At 37.6% G+C, this 19,674-nt stretch overlaps 1 protein-coding gene and 1 long non-coding RNA gene across 10 annotated transcripts in view; both read left to right on the forward strand.

Annotated features, from left to right (window-relative positions):
• The window catches only part of LOC127508736 (stonustoxin subunit alpha-like), a 553,058-nt gene that overhangs the window by 104,368 nt on the left and 429,016 nt on the right, over window positions 1–19,674 (forward strand). The gene's annotated exons all lie outside the window — the stretch shown is intronic.
• LOC127508939 (uncharacterized) lies at window positions 7,862–15,633 on the forward strand. Its single transcript, XR_007929012.1, has 3 exons — window positions 7,862–7,950; window positions 8,533–8,686; window positions 14,639–15,633. It is a non-coding gene; the product is annotated as an uncharacterized LOC127508939 (long non-coding RNA).

Consider the following 19,674-nt stretch of genomic DNA (forward strand, 5'->3'; position numbering starts at 1 on the left):
TAATCACATGGATACAAGTTATGACAGAAACCCTTAACAGTGTTTTAACATCATAAACGTAGCGATTACGTTATAAAGAGACAGTTAATGCAAGATATATGAGAGAGAAAAACTAGCTCTGCTTCTCCGTTCCCATACACTGTGCGTCTGAGCGCGAACGCTTAAAGGAGAAGCGACACATTTCCCTTCGGTGTCTCACTAATTAAGGCCCCACCTACAACAATTGATAGGAACTCCCGATCGGAACCATTGAAAATAGAACTTTATAAAAATTAATTTAATACAAGTTTTGCTTAAGTTAACTAAATTTACAGAACATTTCTCCTTGATGATGAAAAAAATAATAAAATGTAAAATAGCATTTTGGTGGATCAGAAAGCGCAAATTGAATCCAAAATATTGCTGAAATATTAGAATAAATAAAAAAAGTTACAACAGTGACACTAATGTAGCATAATAAGAATGTGAATTTGCTGTGCTTTCGTTGGCTTTTGTTTTATAGCGCAATAGTAGCTACACTTTCGGTCAAGCTAACGTTTGCATTCGCCAACTTTTTCTTAGTTGGATCACCCCTCTGTGATACGGATATTACCGGCGTTGTCACGTTGATTAACCAGTGGGAAAATTTTCTCACTGTCACATTCCTACCTGGACCCAATTCAGGAAATGGAATCCCTTGATCCAATTTGAGGATGCGGAATCCCTGAAATCCCAGGATCCAATTGAGCACATGGAATCTCCTGGACAGTGAAACAATAAATAATGAATGAAGGGTTAGCACTGGTTAAATTTGTGTCACGATCATAGACTCTTATTTTGATTTTGTTTTGTTAACTTAAGTTCCAGATTTTCCTGCTCTGTTTATGGGTTCCTTCGCTCCCTCACTTTCAGTCAAGCTCATGTTTGCATTTGCGAACTTTTTACAGATGAAAGTTGTAATAGCTACATCTGATTAATCTAATATAGGATGCGCTGGGATATCAACATTTAACATGCTGAACATGCCGCATATCAGTGTTTATTTTCATGCTCAAATACAATGCTTGATATCTGAGTTATTTGAGATGGGCATATTGCTTTTAGGCTAAATGTTTCTTTAAAAAAATAAAATAAAATACTGATGTTATAATAAGCAGTGTTTTTTTTTCGTCATATTTGTTCAATGGCATATGCTAATTCGTATGGCTTCGAAAACACTCAGAAAATGTATTGAATGGAATCACTTAATAGTCCTCGATAACTCGCTTTTTGAAACCTATCGATGATCAAAATGAGGAATTGCCAAAAATGCCCATCCCTAGTACCTAACTAGCTGGCTGACTTCCTTCACTACATGATTTAATTTCTATTTTAGTGATACAAAACTGTATTTTACAACCTGACGGTTCAATTTATTTGGCTTATTTTCTATAACAACTCAGCTTTCTTGTTTATATTCAATGGATGAAGTAAACATTCAATTAACTTATTTTTGTGTCAAGTCAACGTTTTGCTAAAAATGTATTCACTTGACTTAAATTTTAAACAGATTTAATTTGCAAATTGGATTTAATAACATTTAATTACTTTATAATTACAGTGTGTATCTGATGTAAATTACACATCAGATATGTGAAAGGATTTTATTTCTTATATTTAAGTGTCTAAATATTATAGTTTGTAAAATACAAACTAATGTCTATGGAAGTGTATCTCATGATAAAGTTAATGAGTTTGGGAATGTTACGATTAGAAAATGAAATAAAAACAATACATCAGTGATAGTGCTATTGTGGCAGCGGTGTGTCACATGACAAGCATGACACATCACCATGGAAATTTTTTCTAGATTGTTGAGCACCAGATTCACGAGGCAGAGTTGCTCATCATTGGCGTGTCAGAAGATGACAATATGCTCATCCTTCTAGACGATGAACTAGAGGATTACAGCGAACCAAGCCACTTTCACTCAGGCAGTATCAACGATCTGCTTGAGCAACTTCCAATAAAATTGAAAGTTCAGCACATAAACAGACATGTGCTGAATGTTCAACCCCTGGAAAAAATTCAGTTCACGGAATCCCTGGATCCAATTGGGGCTGCGGAATCCCTAGATCCAGTCGAGACTGCAGAATCCCTGGACCCAATCCAGGAAGACATGGAACCCCTGGATCTAATTGAGCATGTGGAAGCCCTGGACACTGAAGTGACAAATAAATAAGGCTTAGCATTGGATTGTGTCACAATCATAGACTCAGTTCTTTGTTTCTGATTGTGTCCTTGCTTGTTCCTTTAGTTACATGTTATCTGCAGCTGTCTGTCACTATGCTAGCCTTGTATTTATAACCTACTCCCTGTTATATTCAGTCTCTTGTCAGTTCTTCTTTATGGTAGATGTGGTTGTTTCCTATTGTTCTCCTAAAAACTCCCTTCATGGATCGATTATTAAAAACTGTTTATTTGAATCTTTCGTTATGCACTTTTTTGCATCCACCCATTACAGTAGGTTTTTTGATTGTTTTTATTAACCATTTTTTTGTTTAGTTTGAGTCACCAAATCAGGTGTTTTCACTCATCACATTCTCCCCACCAAACATCGTTAATAGATAAACCGTTAATGCTGTACAAATCTTAAAGTTTTAAATTAAAGCTTTACATCAAACAGACAAGTCATAAACAACAATGAATAAAATCTATAATCAGTTTAATTAAAATTTAAATTTCTTAAACAAGAACACGTGGACATCACACGCGCTATTTTAACTTATTTTGAAATCGCGAAGAAAAACCCTGTTGAAAAAAACAGCATATGCTGGTAAGGTACGTTTTGAAGCTCGTAATCTGGTTTGAGCTGGTCCAGGACCATCTTAGGACCAACATAAACCAGCTCAAACCAGCATACCAGCTTCAAAACGTACCTTAACCAATTAATTCATCAGTTATATTGTCTTGTTACTCTAATTTAATTTATTGATTAAATGTAAGAATTTCACACAAAAGATGATGCATCTAGCTGACAGCATTCGCAAAAAAGGCTGAAGTTGTTGTTTTACTTTTTGCCTTGTAACTAAAATCACCATTATTGTCGTTTATTCCTCATAATATTGAAATAATGATTAATGTCGATTAAAAGAACACTGTAAACATTTTATGTGGGGTCATTGTTGTAGGCTACGACGCAGGGGCACCTGCAGGATTTTATCTCAGGGTACGCAGAGAACCCCCTTTTTTGTTTTGTTTTGTTTTTTACATTATCTCTGAGCGGCTTTGTCACGAAATGTGCATATTGTTTTCAGAGAAACATTAAAATTATGTAAAAAATAAAAACGGCATTAATTAGCGCCTCTCTTATGGTACGCACAGTGCGTACGGATGCAGGCGCCACTGCTACGACGCACAGACAAGAACCGTGTGAATTGACCCTTCGCCAGGGAGTTTGATTGATAAGCGATCTAACCAATCATTACGCCATTTTGTCCGACAAAGCAGTCAGGAGTTAGAAGATTAACCTCGGTGGACTTGAATTTAAAAAATGGTGTGTACTGATGTCTTTCCACGTTTGAAACAACATTCCTTCTGATGTTCATTCATGTTTATTTGATGCTATAAATTAACTAGTAGGAAGAGATGATCGGTTCACGAGGCGCTACAGCAATCTGTCACGACACATTAAAGAGCCACAAAACGGTTTTTATTGTTCGAATTTCTTAAAAAATTACGCAGTTTGAAAGCTGGGACTTTGTTTAATATCATAAGTTACCTGCTCTGTCTTGTCTGTCGACATGTTGTCAGTGTCCTCTTTGCTCCGCGATGTATTTTTCACTCTGTGTGGCGTGACAGCGCCATGGCTTGTCGGACAAAGCAACAGTAACTAAGGGGGGCGGGTCTTTGCGAAGGGTCAATTAGTAAATTGCTTTTTACACATTAGAAAATAAAAACATTTATTTTAGTAGCATGATAAACAAAAGGATTATAAATTAACATCTTACTTACGCCGTATCTGCACTTTTCCACGAGAGAATTGTCAGAATTCAGTCAGAGTGTGTCTGTGGTAGGGATGGGCGGATCGATCCTAAAAGTATCGATACTTTCGATACTGGCGTTGTATCAAAAAGATCGATTCTCAAATAGAAGTAGCGATCCTATCTGGGTTTTTTTTTTTTTTGGTTTTTGGTGATTTTGGTATATTTTAATATTAGTAGTACGCCGTATATTATTGCAATATTTACTTAAAGAGGAACGGCAATAGGAACTACATCTTCTTCCGCTGTATCTCTGCTTGTCAAGACAGTGTTCGCTCACTCTGTCAAAGGCAAGCAAGCATGCACAGCGCAGGGTTTTAAAGGGAGTCGAGTGCGTGGCTGCGGTCATGGCTGAAAGAAAAAGAAGCATAATCTGGAGTTATTACACTCCAGTTAACAATGATGAAGCCTCGTGTGACGTTTGTCAAAAAACAATACGCCACTGTGGCAATACCACAAATATGATAAAGCATCTAAAAGTAAAACATCCTAAAGAGCACGACGAAGTACAGCTGAGGTGAGCAGAGGAGGTAACAGAGACAAGACCCCCATCTTCTGGCTTGAGGCAGAGTTATCTAGCAGAATCTTTTGGCAGACATTAACCAGGTACCAACCAAGTGCAAGTGGTGATTAGGTTATTTGAATACAAAAAGTCAAGTCACATTTATTTATATACTTTATACAATACAAATTATTTCAGATATGAAGATATTGCAGTAGCCTAATTCATGGTGAGCAGAATATTACACTGCATATGAGTATAAAGATTTAAACTGGACATTTTAGTTTAATCTAGGATTTTGATTAAAATATTTTATACTTTTTTTAGCGTATATATTTTTGTTTCCTAGTATCTGGTGGATATTCTTGATTCAATAATTTATATATTATTTATAAAATTAAATCTTGTTTATTAAATAAATTACATAGTTTAATTGTCAAGTAATAGCTGGGAGAGATTTACTATCGTTATAAATTCTTACTGCCTGTAACACAGCTTTAAGAACTTATAAAATGTATAAATATATTTCATAGATGACTCTCAGAGAGCATCGGCAATTACAAGAAGCATAGAAGAGATGATTGTGAGGGACCTCCAGCCAATCTCAGTGGTAGAAGACAGAGGATTTATCGAACTTGTCAAGACTCTTGATCCACGCTACCAAATCCCTAGCCGGAAAAAGCTGATGGAGAGTACAATAAACAACATGTATGAAGATTGTAAAGCCAAAGTAATGGCAACATTACAAAATGAAAACCATGTGATACTCACAATTGATATGTGGACCTTAAGGCATATCTAACTGTGTCCTGTCATTTTATTAACAACTGGCAAATACAGGAATTTGTGTTAGAAACCGGCCATTTCAGTGCACAGCATACAGCTGACAGTATTAGTGCAGAGCTGAAAAGAATAGCTGAAGAATGAGGCATAACTCAAAAGGTGCCTGCAGTTGTCAGAGACAACGGTGCGAATATGGTTTCTGCAGTGCATAAGGCTGGGTGGAAGCATTACCCATGTTTTGCCCATACATTAAACTTGGTGGTCAAAGATGCAATAAAAGCAACTCCTGAGATCTTTCACCTGCTGGAAAAATGCAGAAGCATTGTATCATTTTTCCACCACAGCACAAAAGCCACAGAGAAGCTTAAACAGATCCAAAAGCAGCTGAAGGTGACAGAACATAAACTCATAATTTCAGTTGAAACCAGGTGGAATTCAGCTTTCTACATGTTGGAGAGGCTACATGAACAAATGGATCCAGTTACAGCAGCCCTCTGTCTACTCGGGAAGAGTGGCCTGTGCTTTACAAATGAAGAGCGGGCTGTTATCTGAGGCCTTGAAACCTTTTGAGGAGGCAACACGTGAAGTATCAGCAGAAAAACACATTTCTATCTCAAAGGTCATTTCCCTGGTATCACTGCTTCTTAGAGCAACTTCTGCCAGTGAGCATCAAGGCTGCTCTTTTGCCGCAGAACTGGCACAGCAATGTCAGCGCAGATTCTGTGGGGTTGAAACCATACACAGCCTCGCTGCCAGCACCTTTCTTGACATGAGGTTTAAGCACCTGGCATTTCGTGACAAAGATCATGTAGAAGCAGTGAAAAAGCGACTCCTATCTGAAATGCAGGATGTCCACTTGACCACATCTGAGTTAGCTGCTGCACCACTAGAAGCTACCTCAACATCTGTCCTGAGGTCTGTGTCAGTATACAGCAAGCTGTGCCTCATCAGTGACTCCTCCAATGACCCCACGTACTGCATCAGCTACATCTAAAGGAGGCATATGGGAGGATTTTGACATCCAGGTTATATCAGCACAACAACAACATAATCTTTTCATTTATTTTCACATTTCGAAAGTTGTTTCTAGATTATAAAATTGCATTTTATAATGACCTCAGTATTATCCAAAACAAATGTGTGTCAAATTTTTATATTTCTAATATGTTTTATACAGATAAATGAGCCTGGGGTCAAATAGACCCCAAAGATAAGACAATATTTGATAGCAACATATTTTCTCTGCCAGTCATGCCATAAATCTGACATATGCAACCAGTTAACAGATCAAATATTCACATATCCCTGTGATCTCCCAGAAGAAGGCTATTTTTAAAGTAACCAACAGTTTAATGTTTAACAGATGGGGAATGACTCATAATTGTATCCTAATTTAGTTACTTGATGTTTGGTAAGGAAGGGCCTACTTTGTGTCAGCGACAAACAAGTCATTGATAAGAGGAGAACTGCTGGAACCTGTATTCATAGCTACTAGTTCCTAACTAATTAATCATTTGATTGTTAATCATAAATATAATAATATATTATGTGTCAGGCCGTCATTCATGCATTTGAAATACATGTATCATAACTTTTTTAGTTTTGGTAGATTTAAATGGGGTGTTTTCAGATTGTTTGAACATTTCATATGGGGTTCCACAAGGGAGTGTATTAGGTCCTTTTTTATTATATAGTAACGATATAAATTTGGCTTGTTCAAATAAGCTTTTATTATATGCAGATGATGCAGCAATAATTGTCTCTCATGAGAGGAAGGATGTTATTGAATATGAATTAAGTAGAGAGATTGAAGGGGTCTCTAAGTGGTTTTGCCATAATAAACTGTCTTTACATTTGGGGAAAACTGAAGTTATATTATTTGGCTTGGCTGCTAAATTGAAAAAATGCTTTAGATTAGAGGTAGAGGTTGGAGATCAAATTATTACACCTAAACGAGAAGTAAAATATTTGGGTTGTGTTTTGGATAGTAATTTGACAGGAGAAAAGATGGCTGTTTTAGCTCACTCAAAAATTTGTAATCGAATAAAATTTTTAGTAAGACAGGCGGGTTTTAGATACGGAAACTCTAAAAATGTTGTCTGGTGCATTAGTGCAGACACACTTTGATTATGCTGCAATTTTTTGGTATAGTAATAATTTTTTCTTTCTATTTGACATTTGATATTCAACAGTGCTTTGCATCTGCCTGCATTGACAGCATTTTCTTTAAGAGCTGCTGTGCAGCCAAAATTATACACCAGTTATCACTGTAAAGCTGCTTTGACACAATCTACATTGTAAAAAGCGCTATATAAATGAAGGTGACTTGCTATTGATTACATTTTTAGTATTGAATAAACTACATTTATACTTGAAATTTTGAGTGCTTCTTTTATTTATACTGATTCATAATTTATACATAATACAAGATAATTTTTTACATATTTTATACCCATGTTTAGACTCAGATTAACTTGTCCACATTTTTTTATTTTTGTTTTGATTTTAATACAAAGATTATCTGGTAAAAACAGTTAGATTTCTATGCACTTCTGTGATTGTAGACAATGCAGCGTCTGAACAGGACTTTTATTTTGGAGCGACGACATGACGTCATAAGACTGCGCCGCGCTCCTGCATCTGTTGTGATTCTGCTGAAGAAAGGTTTGTTTTCAAAAATTAATCCGTTTAAAACGATAGAAACAGTTCAGTGATTTATAATTGTGTTTATTTATTTATTTATTTTTTTACAAGCGATGTGAAATGAGTTTATTTACTATCTAATGTAACATTGTAATGTTTTATCTAAGTGTAATGAAGGATATTTGTGTGAGTAAAGCTCATCCACTGATGAGAAACAGTAAACCTGCGTCTCATTTCTCTCTATATATCATAAATCAGTTTATCATGAACACGAGTTCAGTCTCTGGCGAGTAATGATGGAGAAACTGAACTTTTCAACTCCGAGTCAATTGAATCAAATACTTTGAGAAATGATTCAGTGAATCACGACACGTGCTGCTCAAACAGTGAACATGAACGAGAACAACAAACACAAACAAACTAACTAATTATGTTTTCATCAGAGAGTCATCTTTTAAATATAATCTGTAATTCATTAAATACCAAATGTAGATTATAAATATGAAGTGTTTATTAATTTGCAGCGTTAGTTTTTAGTGTTTTTTTTTTTTGTCTAAACAGTTCATTGAAGACCAATAACTATTAATTATTCTCTTCTTAAAGATGGAGTTTATTAAAGAGGAGAGTGAAGATGTGAAGATTGAGTTTATTAAAGAGGAAAGTGAAGATGTGAAGATAATTATTAAAGATGAGACTGAAGACATGAAGATTGAAGAAACATTCAGTGTGAAACATGAAGATACTGAGGAACAAACAGGTTGGTTTTATTCTCACAGCTGAACTCAGTCATTTGATCCTTATTAAAATGTCCAGCTCTACAGAAATAGAGATATATATATAGATAGAGATATATATATATATATATATATATATATATATATATATATTATATATATATACAGAAGTATAATATTACAGAAGTAGCCAAAACAATTTTGTGCAACATTAAACCTAATATCTTCTTCTGAATAGAGAACAACAATGAAAAAGTATAATATTTGTTTTCTGATCATGCTCAAAAGTGCTGTAGTAACATTTAAACATGCCTGAACATAAAGAGCAGTAATAGACTTGGTTGGTGTCGTGTCATAGCTGGGGATGTGGCATCGGCATGGGGAAAAACAATCCTTTCCCCCTGACTGGAAATGTATATATACCTAGAATCACCTCTGCCACTTGAAACTGAGCCATGTTGGGTCGGATTGTCTATACAGTATCCATGACTGGACAAATGATGGAATGACCAGAGGTGTCGTTTCCTGATATTTTGTGTTACCTAATTGAGTCTCCAGGTAAGAGACAGCTAATCTTAGATTATTCAATATGATTATAATATCAGTAATCCAACAGTCTATATTGTTATTCCATGTTCATTAAAGCTATGATATAAAATACTAGTATGTCTTAGCATTAGGGCTGTGTATTGGCAAGGACCTCACGATACGATACATATCATGATACTCTATATACAAACCCAATTCCAAAAAAGTTGGGACACTGTACAAATTGTGAATAAAAAAGGAATGCAATAATTTACAAATCTCATAAACTTATGTTATCTATATTCTATTGTGAATAAAATATATCAAATGTTGAAAGTGAGACATTTTGAAATGTCATGCCAAATATTGGCTCATTTTGGATTTCATGAGAGCTACACGTTCCAAAAAAGTTGGGACAGGTAGCAATAAGAGGCCGGAAAAGTTAAATGTACATATAAGGAACAGCTGGAGGACCAATTTGCAACTTATTAGGTCAATTGGCAACATGATTGGGTATAAAAAGAGCCTCTCAGAGTGGCAGTGTCTCTCAGAAGTCAAGATGGGCAGAGGATCACCAATTCCCCCAATGCTGCAGCGAAAAATAGTGGAGCAATATCAGAAAGGAGTTTCTCAGAGAAAAATTGCAAAGAGTTTGAAGTTATCATCATCTACAGTGCGTAATATCATCCAAAGATTCAGAGAATCTGGAACAATCTCTGTGCGTAAGGGTCAAGGCCGGAAAACCATACTGGATGCCCGTGATCTTCGGGCTCTTAGACGGCACTGCATCACATACAGGAATGCTACTGTAATGGAAATCACAACATGGGCTCAGGAATACTTCCAGAAAACATTGTCGGTGAACACAATCCACCGTGCCATTCGCCGTTGCCGGCTAAAACTCTATAGGTCAAAAAAGAAGCCATATCTAAACATGATCGAGAAGCGCAGGCGTTTTCTCTGGGCCAAGGCTCATTTAAAATGGACTGTGGCAAAGTGGAAAACTGTTCTGTGGTCAGACGAATCAAAATTTGAAGTTCTTTTTGGAAAACTGGGACGCCATGTCATCTGGACTAAAGAGGACAAGGACAACCCAAGTTGTTATCAGCGCTCAGTTCAGAAGCCTGCATCTCTGATGGTATGGGGTTGCTTGAGTGCGTGTGGCATGGGCAGCTTACACATCTGGAAAGGCACCATCAATGCTGAAAGGTATATCCAAGTTCTAGAACAACATATGCTCCCATCCAGACGTCGTCTCTTTCAGGGAAGACCTTGCATTTTCCAACATGACAATGCCAGACCACATACTGCATCAATTACAACATCATGTCTGCGTAGAAGAAGGATCCGGGTACTGAAATGTCCAGATCTTTCACCCATAGAAAACATTTGGCGCATCATAAAGAGGAAGATGCGACAAAGAAGACCTAAGACAGTTGAGCAACTAGAAGCCTGTATTAGACAAGAATGGGACAACATTGCTATTCCTAAACTTGAGCAACTTGTCTCCTCAGTCCCCAGACGTTTGCAGACTGTTATAAAAAGAAGAGGGGATGCCACACAGTGGTAAACATGGCCTTGTCCCAACTTTTTTGAGATGTGTTGATGCCATGAAATTTAAAATCAACTTATTTTTCCCTTAAAATTATAAATTTTCTCAGTTTAAACATTTGATATGTCATCTATGTTGTATTCTGAATAAAATATTGAAATTTGAAACTTCCACATCATTGCATTCCTTTTTTATTCACAATTTGTACAGTGTCCCAACTTTTTTGGAATCGGGTTTGTATCACAATACGATATATATATATATATCGATATATTGCAATACTTTAAATCAAAACGAAAAAAAAAAATATAGAACTAAAAATACAGGGGGCTTTCAACAATGTATGTAAAAAAGAGGTGGGAGAAAGAAACTAACATAAAGATGAGCGAGGATGACTGGTCGAATATATGCAGGACACAATCTACCACTTCTAGCTCAGGTTTGTGGAGGGAATTCACCTGGAAAAACACTTTAAGATTCTTTATAATCCCTAATATAAAAAAGACACAGAGTAACAATCCTGAATATGGTCAGTGTTGGAGAATGTGTGGTAATATGTCTGCTGGTCACTTCCATATCTTTTGGGAATGCCCTATTATTTCTTTGTATTGGATAGAGGTGGTGAAGGTAATTAGGTCAATATTCGGCTCAGAGCTCGAGTTTAATTTCAGTGTTATATACTTAGGAAATCTACCAACAGGGCTGAGAAAAACAGATAGATATTTGTTACAAATACTTTTAGCAGGTAGCAAGAAAGCAATAACTAGGAAATGGCTAAGTAAAGATTCCCTGACAATTGATGAATGGATAGAAATAGTTAAGGAAATTTATGATATGGAACATTTGACTTTCTCTCTGAGACATGCCCGAAAGAAATGTGAAGCATACTGGGAAAAATGGATATCTTATTTGAATACAAATTGAGATGTATATGCCTTTATTTATTTATTTTCATTTATTTAATTATTTCTTCCCTTTTCTTTTCTTTTCCTTTTCTGTTTTACATGATGTTGAGCACTTCTGTTAATCTATGATGATTTTGCCTGATGTCCCTTGGTCTGTCTGTCTGGTTTTCTTTTCCTTTTTTTTCTTGTCAAAAAAGGAATAAAAATAAAGTATAAAAAAAAAAAGAACTAAAAATACAACTGTGTACCACCTGGGGTATTCTGGTATGTTTATCACATATTGATAACTTAGCAGAAAAAAAAAAACTTACATTCTAATCTATTAGCAAAGGTTGCTATTGCACAAAAATTGCATTAAGTATACAGTACTAAATTTATAAAGCTAGCTGAAGTAGTCAGGATGTATTAAAAAAGTTAAGTGCATTAAGCAAACATTCATAAAACTGAAATAGTATTGTAATGAGTGGAATAGAGGTGTGGCCCCTTTAAAAACAACCATCCTCTACTACTGAACTGTCTACATCATATGCACTATGAATACCGCATGTATACGGTTATATTTCATTTTCTTTTGCTAATTTGTTTTAGTTTAATAAGTAACGCTGTTGATAGTGGGACGTTTGTGGAAGACAGTTATACGAGTTCATCTTGAGGTTGGAATAAAACACGAACTGTGAAAATGGTTCTGTGAGTCTGACTGTTCCCTGCTGTAGCTCGAGTTATGTTATGGCATCATCCGCTCCGAGACCACGACGCAAGCACTGCCTCGACTGCACAAAACGCTTCCACAACAAGAGAAAGCAGCAGTCGCGTGGATGAGCAAAAGGATCTAATAGAGTGTAGGTTCCTCTCATTACACCATGAATTGCTGATAAAGAAACAAATGCCCCCTCCTCTGCTTTTCCCCTTGCGGTGCACAGAGAACTCCGTTAGCTCAATGGTTGAATCTGGAACCTCTGCAGACATCCAGGTTTCTGTGAGGCAAGCAATGCAGCAGTCCCTTGTTTTTCGTTTATAGGAGATGCGCGCCCGCAGTTCACAAAGTTTGTTGTCCAGTGACTGAACGTTAGCCAGAAGAATGGTTGGGAGAGGAGGTCGGAGGGGAATCTCTTTCCTCTTTCCCCATGGCGTTTCTTCGGTTGCAACCATGCGGCCCAGACAAAGGGCTCTGATGCAGTGTCTGTAAACAAAGCGCCGGCGTTCAAGAACGTGAAGTCTGGGTTGTGGTGCGTGACAAAGGAACCAATCTTTAAAAGCATGTGTCTGTCGTAGACACTTTTAGTGACAACATCCAGCACGAAAAACAACAAAATAACAAGCAAAACAGATGAAGAACTACAAAGTCTGATTGGAGCTCGCAATACGGCTGCCATGCTCGGCGCCATCTTCTCTGTGTGTAAGTTACAACTTTCGCACTATTGAATATTTTTGCGTTGCACCATTAAACTGGATTTTGCGTGTCAAATAAAATCAGTAATAATCCATACATAATTTCTTCATCAGTATTTATTTAGCCTACTGATCCTAATTAATTTTGTTTCAAATACAGTTTCTGAATGTTACTTACATATAAAAACACATGTTATTCATGATTAAGTAGTATTGTATTAAATGGAAACTTTTTTACCGTTAGTTACGTGAGGCAAAATAAATCAGATTGAAGGATAAACCCTGGAGGTCGTGGGCAGGTGCTGGCAGGTTAAGGCCCAGTTTCACAAACAGGGCTTAGCCTAAGCCAGGATTAGGCCTTAGTTCAATTAGGATATTTAAGTAGCTTTTATAAGCGTACACTAGAAAATAACATTACTGGTGTGCATCTTGAGACAAAACAATAACACTGACATATTTTAAGATATGTCAGTACAAGTTGCTTTCAGTTAAAACAGCTCAAACATGCATTTTAGTCTAGGACTAGCTTAAGCCTTGTCTGTGAAACTGGGGGTAAGAGACCTCCAGGGTGTTAATCGACCGTGCAGGTGACCAGGGCTGATCCGACCCTTCAGGTGGCAAGGGTGGAGCTGGCTGTTCAGGATGTCATGGTGGTGCAGGCAGTTCGGGTGGCCATGGCGGTGCGGCAGTTCGGGTGGCCATGGCGGTGCGGCAGTTCGGGTGGCCGTGGCGGTGCAAGCAGTTCGGGTGGCCATGGCAGTGCAAGCAGTTCGGGCAGCCAGGGTGAAGCTGGGAGCTCGGGTGACCAGGGTGGAGCCGGCAGTTCAGGGGCCCACTTTTTGGCTGTGGACAGGTAGCCAGAAGGCAGAAATGGATGGATCCATTGGAGCCGTATGTGGAGGGCTCCGGCGTGGGGTGAGCTGGCAAGGTCGTGTGTTTCAGAGGGGACTGGATGAGGAAGATTCTTCTTTACTTTAACTTCTTCTGCTTCAAAATGTGAACCATTTAAATAAAGAATGTTTATCGACTCGACTAGACCAGCTCACCTGATGGGAAAGCTCGATAAACTCCTCCACATACCTCTCCAAAGGCTGACCATTCTGCCACAGGTCCCATAGGAGGTCTTCAGCCAGGATAATTTTTCTTTATTGGTCAGTTCTTCTGTAATGGTGTGCTCAGGCAGGAAGAAGACAGACAAATCCATTCAAGATAATTATAAGAAAGCAGACATACAAAATGTGCAGTGGTGGGTCCCTTTGGACTAGGCTTGAAAACCACTGGTGTATTGAGTATAAGATTTATGGATGGGATGGGCAACTCTGGTCCTGGAGCAACACTATTCTGCAGAGTTTAGCTCCATCCTTGATCAAACACACCTGCAAAATTTAACCCAATCCCAAAATCTAACCCAAGTCTTCAGGACTGCTTGAAAATTACAGGCAGGTGTATTTGATTAGGGATAAAACTAAACTCTGCAAGACAGTGGCCTTCCAGGACCAAAGCTGCCTATCCCTGATCCATAGGATAGGGTATATTTCATACATGTTGTTGGTTTTGATGCATTAAATGTCTAAATTGTTTTATGTCTATTTTTGTCCTAGATCTAATAGCACTGAAAGAGGCGAGCCTTGAACTTAATGAAAGGGAAGAAGAGAAAGAACATTATGATGAACATCATGATTTCATGACTGGGGAAAGATCGACATGGGCTAAAAAGACTTCCTCACGAAAAAGAGTTCAAAAGACAGGAACTAAAAGATATTTCGCCTGCCAACAGTGTGGAAAGAGTTTTGATCAACATGGAAACCTTCAAGTCCATATGAGAATTCATACGGGAGAAAAGCCGTACACCTGCCAACAATGTGGAAAGAGTTTCACATATAAAGGAAACCTTAAAGTCCACATGAAAGTTCACACTCAGAGAAGGCTTACACCTGCCAACAGTGTGGAAAGAGTTTCACACATAAAGGAAACCTTAAAGTCCACATGAGAATTCACACTGGACAGAGCCTTTTCACATGTCAACAGTGTGGACAGAGTTTCAGTCAAAAAGGAAACCTTATAGCCCACATAAGAACTCACACTGGAGAAAAGCCTTACACCTGCACTCTGTGCGGGAATGGCTTCAAACGAGAACTAAGCCTTAGGGAACACATGAATATTCACACTGGAGAGAAGCCTTTCACATGTGATCAGTGTGGAAAGAGTTTCAGATTTCAAAGTAACCTTAAGGTCCACATGAGGATTCACTCGAAAGAGAGCTGTTTTAGAAGTCGTTACTGTAGAAAGAGCAGAGGTGTAAAGAGTACCTGAAAACCATATTTGAGTAGAAGTACAGATACCTTACAGCGAAAATTACTCCGTTACATGTTAGAAGTCAAACTGCCAAGCAGTAGTGGCCAAAAGTGATGTTTGGCTTAGGAAAATTGACATATTCAGCCTTTATTTAAATATTCTTAAAAATGTCTAAAGATTTTGTAAGTATATTGCGTAGTTGTGATAACTAGTAAAACAAATTGTGTGACAATTTTTGTCCAGGATTATCAACACCCTGTCATCATTTAACTCCAATACATTATATTTTCATTGAAAAGTGTGTCTCATCTCTGCTTCCTTCTTGTTACTCCTAACTACAACCCGAATTCCAGAAAAGCTGGGACGTTTTTTCAATTTGAATAAACTGAAAACTAAAAGACTTTCAAATCACATGAGCCAATCTTTTATTCACAACAGAACATAGATAAAATGTTTAAACTGAGAAATTTTACACTTGTATCCACTAAAGGAGCTCAAATTTGATGCCTGCTACAGGTCTCAAAAAAGTTGGTTCAGGGGCAACAAATGGCTGAAAAAGCAAGACATTTTGAAAAAATTCAGCTGGGAGAACATCTAGCAAATAATTAAGTTAATTGATATCATGTCTGTAACATGATTAGCTATAAAAGGGATGCCTTAGAGAGGCAGAGTCACAGAGTGACTTCACAGTGACAATAGGAAAATTATTATCGAGCTAAGTTGGTTTTTGATTGAATCACTTCCGTTGTAAAAATTGTTAATTATTATTAAAAGACACCTTTCCCACCAGAAACCGAATACCCCTAATGCATTCTTGTTGTTCATTTACATGTTTAGTCTATAGGTTAGCGTGTTGAGTGTGCATGTGTGCAGAAGCTTGGTCTTTTTAAAAAAAGTGATATTTGCCAAATTACTTGTCTGGTCCGCATAATGCAGAAAAATTAGTTGTGTCCGCGGATCTATGCAAACTGGAATAATTTTGATAACGTTTTATCTATACATAGGGAAAGGAAAGGGAAGGAGGCCGGTCGCAGGGGATAGTTTAGTTGAAACATCAGGGCTGTGTTATCATCATGTCTAGATGCAGGTCCTTCATCTAATCTGGATACGGCCTGGATCTGGCAGGCTGCAGCAAACCTCGGGATAAACAGAGAGACACTAATATTAGCGTAGACGCCATTCTTATTATGATGTAGCGAGTACATCAGGTGTTATGGGAAGTGTTCCTGGTTCCGGCTGACCTAATCTATGCAGCCTAACAATTTACATGATTTGAATTATAGAAGTAGATAATGATTTGTGTATGCAAGTTTAAACAGATGTGTTTTAATCTAGATTTAAACTGACAGAGTGTGTCTGCTTCCCGAACAGTGATAGGAAGAATGTTCCAAAGTTTAGGTGCTAAATAGGAAAAGGATCTACCACCTGCAGTTGATTTTGATATTCTAGGTATTATCAGCTGGCCTGAATTCTGAGATCGCAATAGACGTGAAGGACTATAATGAATTAGGAGCTCGCTCAGGTACTGGGAAGCTAAACCATTTAGTGCTTTGTAAGTAATTAGCAAGATTTTAAAATCTATATGATGTTTAACAGGAAGCCAATGCAGTGTTGACAGAACTGGGCTAATATGGTCATACTTCCTGGTTCTAGTAAGAACTCTAGCTGCTGCGTTTTGTACGAGCTGTAGTTTGTTTATCAGGCGAGCAGAACAACCACCCAGTAGAGCGTTACAGTAATCTAGCCTTGAGGTCATGAACGCATGAACTAACTGTTCCGCATTTTTCATTGAGAGCGTATGTCGTAGTTTAGATATATTTTTAAAATGGAAGAATGCAATTTTACAGATGCTAGAAACATGGCCTTCAAATGAAAGATTGGTATCAAAGAGCACACCCAGGTTCCTAACTGACGACTAGGGTTGGGTATCGTTTTAATTTTAACGATTCCGATTCTGCTTATCGAATACGGTTCTTATCGATTCTCGATTCCGATTCCATTTTTTTTTTTTTTATGGAGAGAAAATAATGTTTTTACCTTTTATTCTTGCCACATTTAGGCTATAAACAGTAGGCTGTACCTGTTTTTGTACCTGAGTGTGAGATGCTGCTATTGCTAATATTAGCTGTATCTGGTGCTTTAGGACTCGCGGCTGGGTTAGAGTTCACATATCGCGTCTTTTGCACGCGCAAGTTCGTTATTATGTAGGCACGTTATTTCAAATGTTTCCAGGCGCGCCTGTATGCTTTTCAGAATGCCTCAAGCACACCGCAGGTCATGTGCCACGAACCAACCGATCAGCTTCGGCCTTTCCGTAACAACATCAAAAGCTCAGCCGGGTTTTATTTCTCATCTCCATAAATATATATCTAGTAAAGCTAATGCAAGGGCTAGAAATCAATTAATCCTTTGCTGATACGTCCTCGTCATCTTGCGTAGCCAGTTCATGGTTGCATAGCAACGACAGACGCCACGGGAGTGAAAGTGCTTTGGAAAGGAGGAGAAAGTGGCGCGGCCACGCTTTCCACGCGTTTTTAGACGCGACATGTGAACGGTGCATTCCTTCAGATTAATGCCACGTTGAAGCAAAAGTCAGTGCAGATTGTAATGAGCTGCGTATGTGCCTGATGAGATAAGGTCCTTGTCGCAGGTCCTAGCAGATAGATACAACTGTAAAATGCTCACTGCTGTTCACCATGCGAGAATGACTGAAAAAAAGTCAGGAATCAATAAACAGAATTGAAATGCACGCATCTTATCGTTTTTTTTTTAATTTGGAACCGGTTCTAAAATGGAACCGGTTCTCGATACCCAACCCTACTGATGACGAAGACTTAACAGAACATCCATCAAGTGTTAGACAGTATTCTAGGTTATTACGTGAAGAAGTTTTTGGTCCAATAATTAGAATCTCTGTTTTTTCTGAATTTAGTAGTAAGAAATTACTGGTCATCCAATTTTTTATATCAGCTATGCATTACGTTAATTTTGTGAATTGGTAAGTTTCGTCAGGGCGAGAAGAAATATAGAGCTGAGTATCATCAGCGTAACAGTGAAAACTAACGCCATGCTTCCTAATGATATCTCCTAAGGGTAGCATGTACAGAGTGAAAAACAACGGTCCTAGTACTAAGCCTTGCGGTACTCCATATTGAACTTGTGATCGATATGACATGTCTTATCGGTCAGACGGTCAGATAAGTATGATTTAAACCATGACAATGCAATTCCACTAATGCCAACATAATTTTCGTATGATTTTTAAGTATGATTTAAACCATGACAATGCAATTCCACTAATGCCAACATAATTTTCGAGTCTATTTAAAAGAATATTGTGATCAATAGTGTCAAATGCAGCACTAAGATCCAGTAACACTAATAGAGAGATACAACCACGATCTGATGATAAGAGCAAATCATTTGTAACTCTAATGAGAGCAGTCTCAGTATTATGGTACAGTCTAAATCCTGACTGGAAATCCTCACAGATACCATTTCTTTCTAAGAAGGAACATAGTTGTGATGAAACTGCCTTTTCTAGTATTTTTGACAGAAAAGGTAGATTCGAGATCGGCCTGTAATTGACTAATTCCCTAGGATCAAGTTGTGGTTTTTTAATAAGAAGTTTAATGATAGCCAGCTTAAAAGTTTTTGGTACGTATCCTAGTGATAAAGATGAATTAATGATATTAAGAAGAGGATCTATGACCTCCGGAAGCATCTCTTTCAATAGCTTAGTCGGTATAGGGTCTAACATACATGTTGTTGATTTTGATGATTTAACAAGTTTAGAGAATTCTTCCTCTCCTATAGCAACGAATGAATTAAATTTTTCCTCAGGGACACTACAATGCACTGTCTGACGCGATACTGTAGTAGACCATTGCATGGTTATAATTTTCTCTCTAATATTGTCAATCTTGCAAGTAAAAAAGTTCATTAAGTCATTACTGCTGTGCTGTTTGGAAACATCGGAAGTTGAAGCTCTATATTTTGTTAATTTAACCACTGTATCAAATAAATACCTAGGGTTGTGTTTGTTTTCTTCTAAGAGATTTGAAAAATAAGTAGATCTAGCATTTTTTAAGGCCTTTCTGTACTCAATCATTCTCTCTCTCCACGAAATGCGAAAAACTTCTAGTTTTGTTTACTTCCAGCTGCGCTCCATTTCCTGGCTGTTCTCTTAAGGGCCCGAGTGTGCTCGTTGTACCACGGCGTTGGATTAGTTTTCTTAATCTTCTTTAAGTGCAGAGGAGCTACTGAGTGTAATGTGCTGGAAAAGAGAGAGTCAATAGTTTCTGTTGCAACATTGAGGTCTTCTAAGCTATCTGGTACGCTA

The sequence above is a fragment of the Ctenopharyngodon idella genome, chromosome 3 (assembly GCF_019924925.1).
Source record: "Ctenopharyngodon idella isolate HZGC_01 chromosome 3, HZGC01, whole genome shotgun sequence".
Taxonomy (NCBI): domain Eukaryota; kingdom Metazoa; phylum Chordata; class Actinopteri; order Cypriniformes; family Xenocyprididae; genus Ctenopharyngodon; species Ctenopharyngodon idella.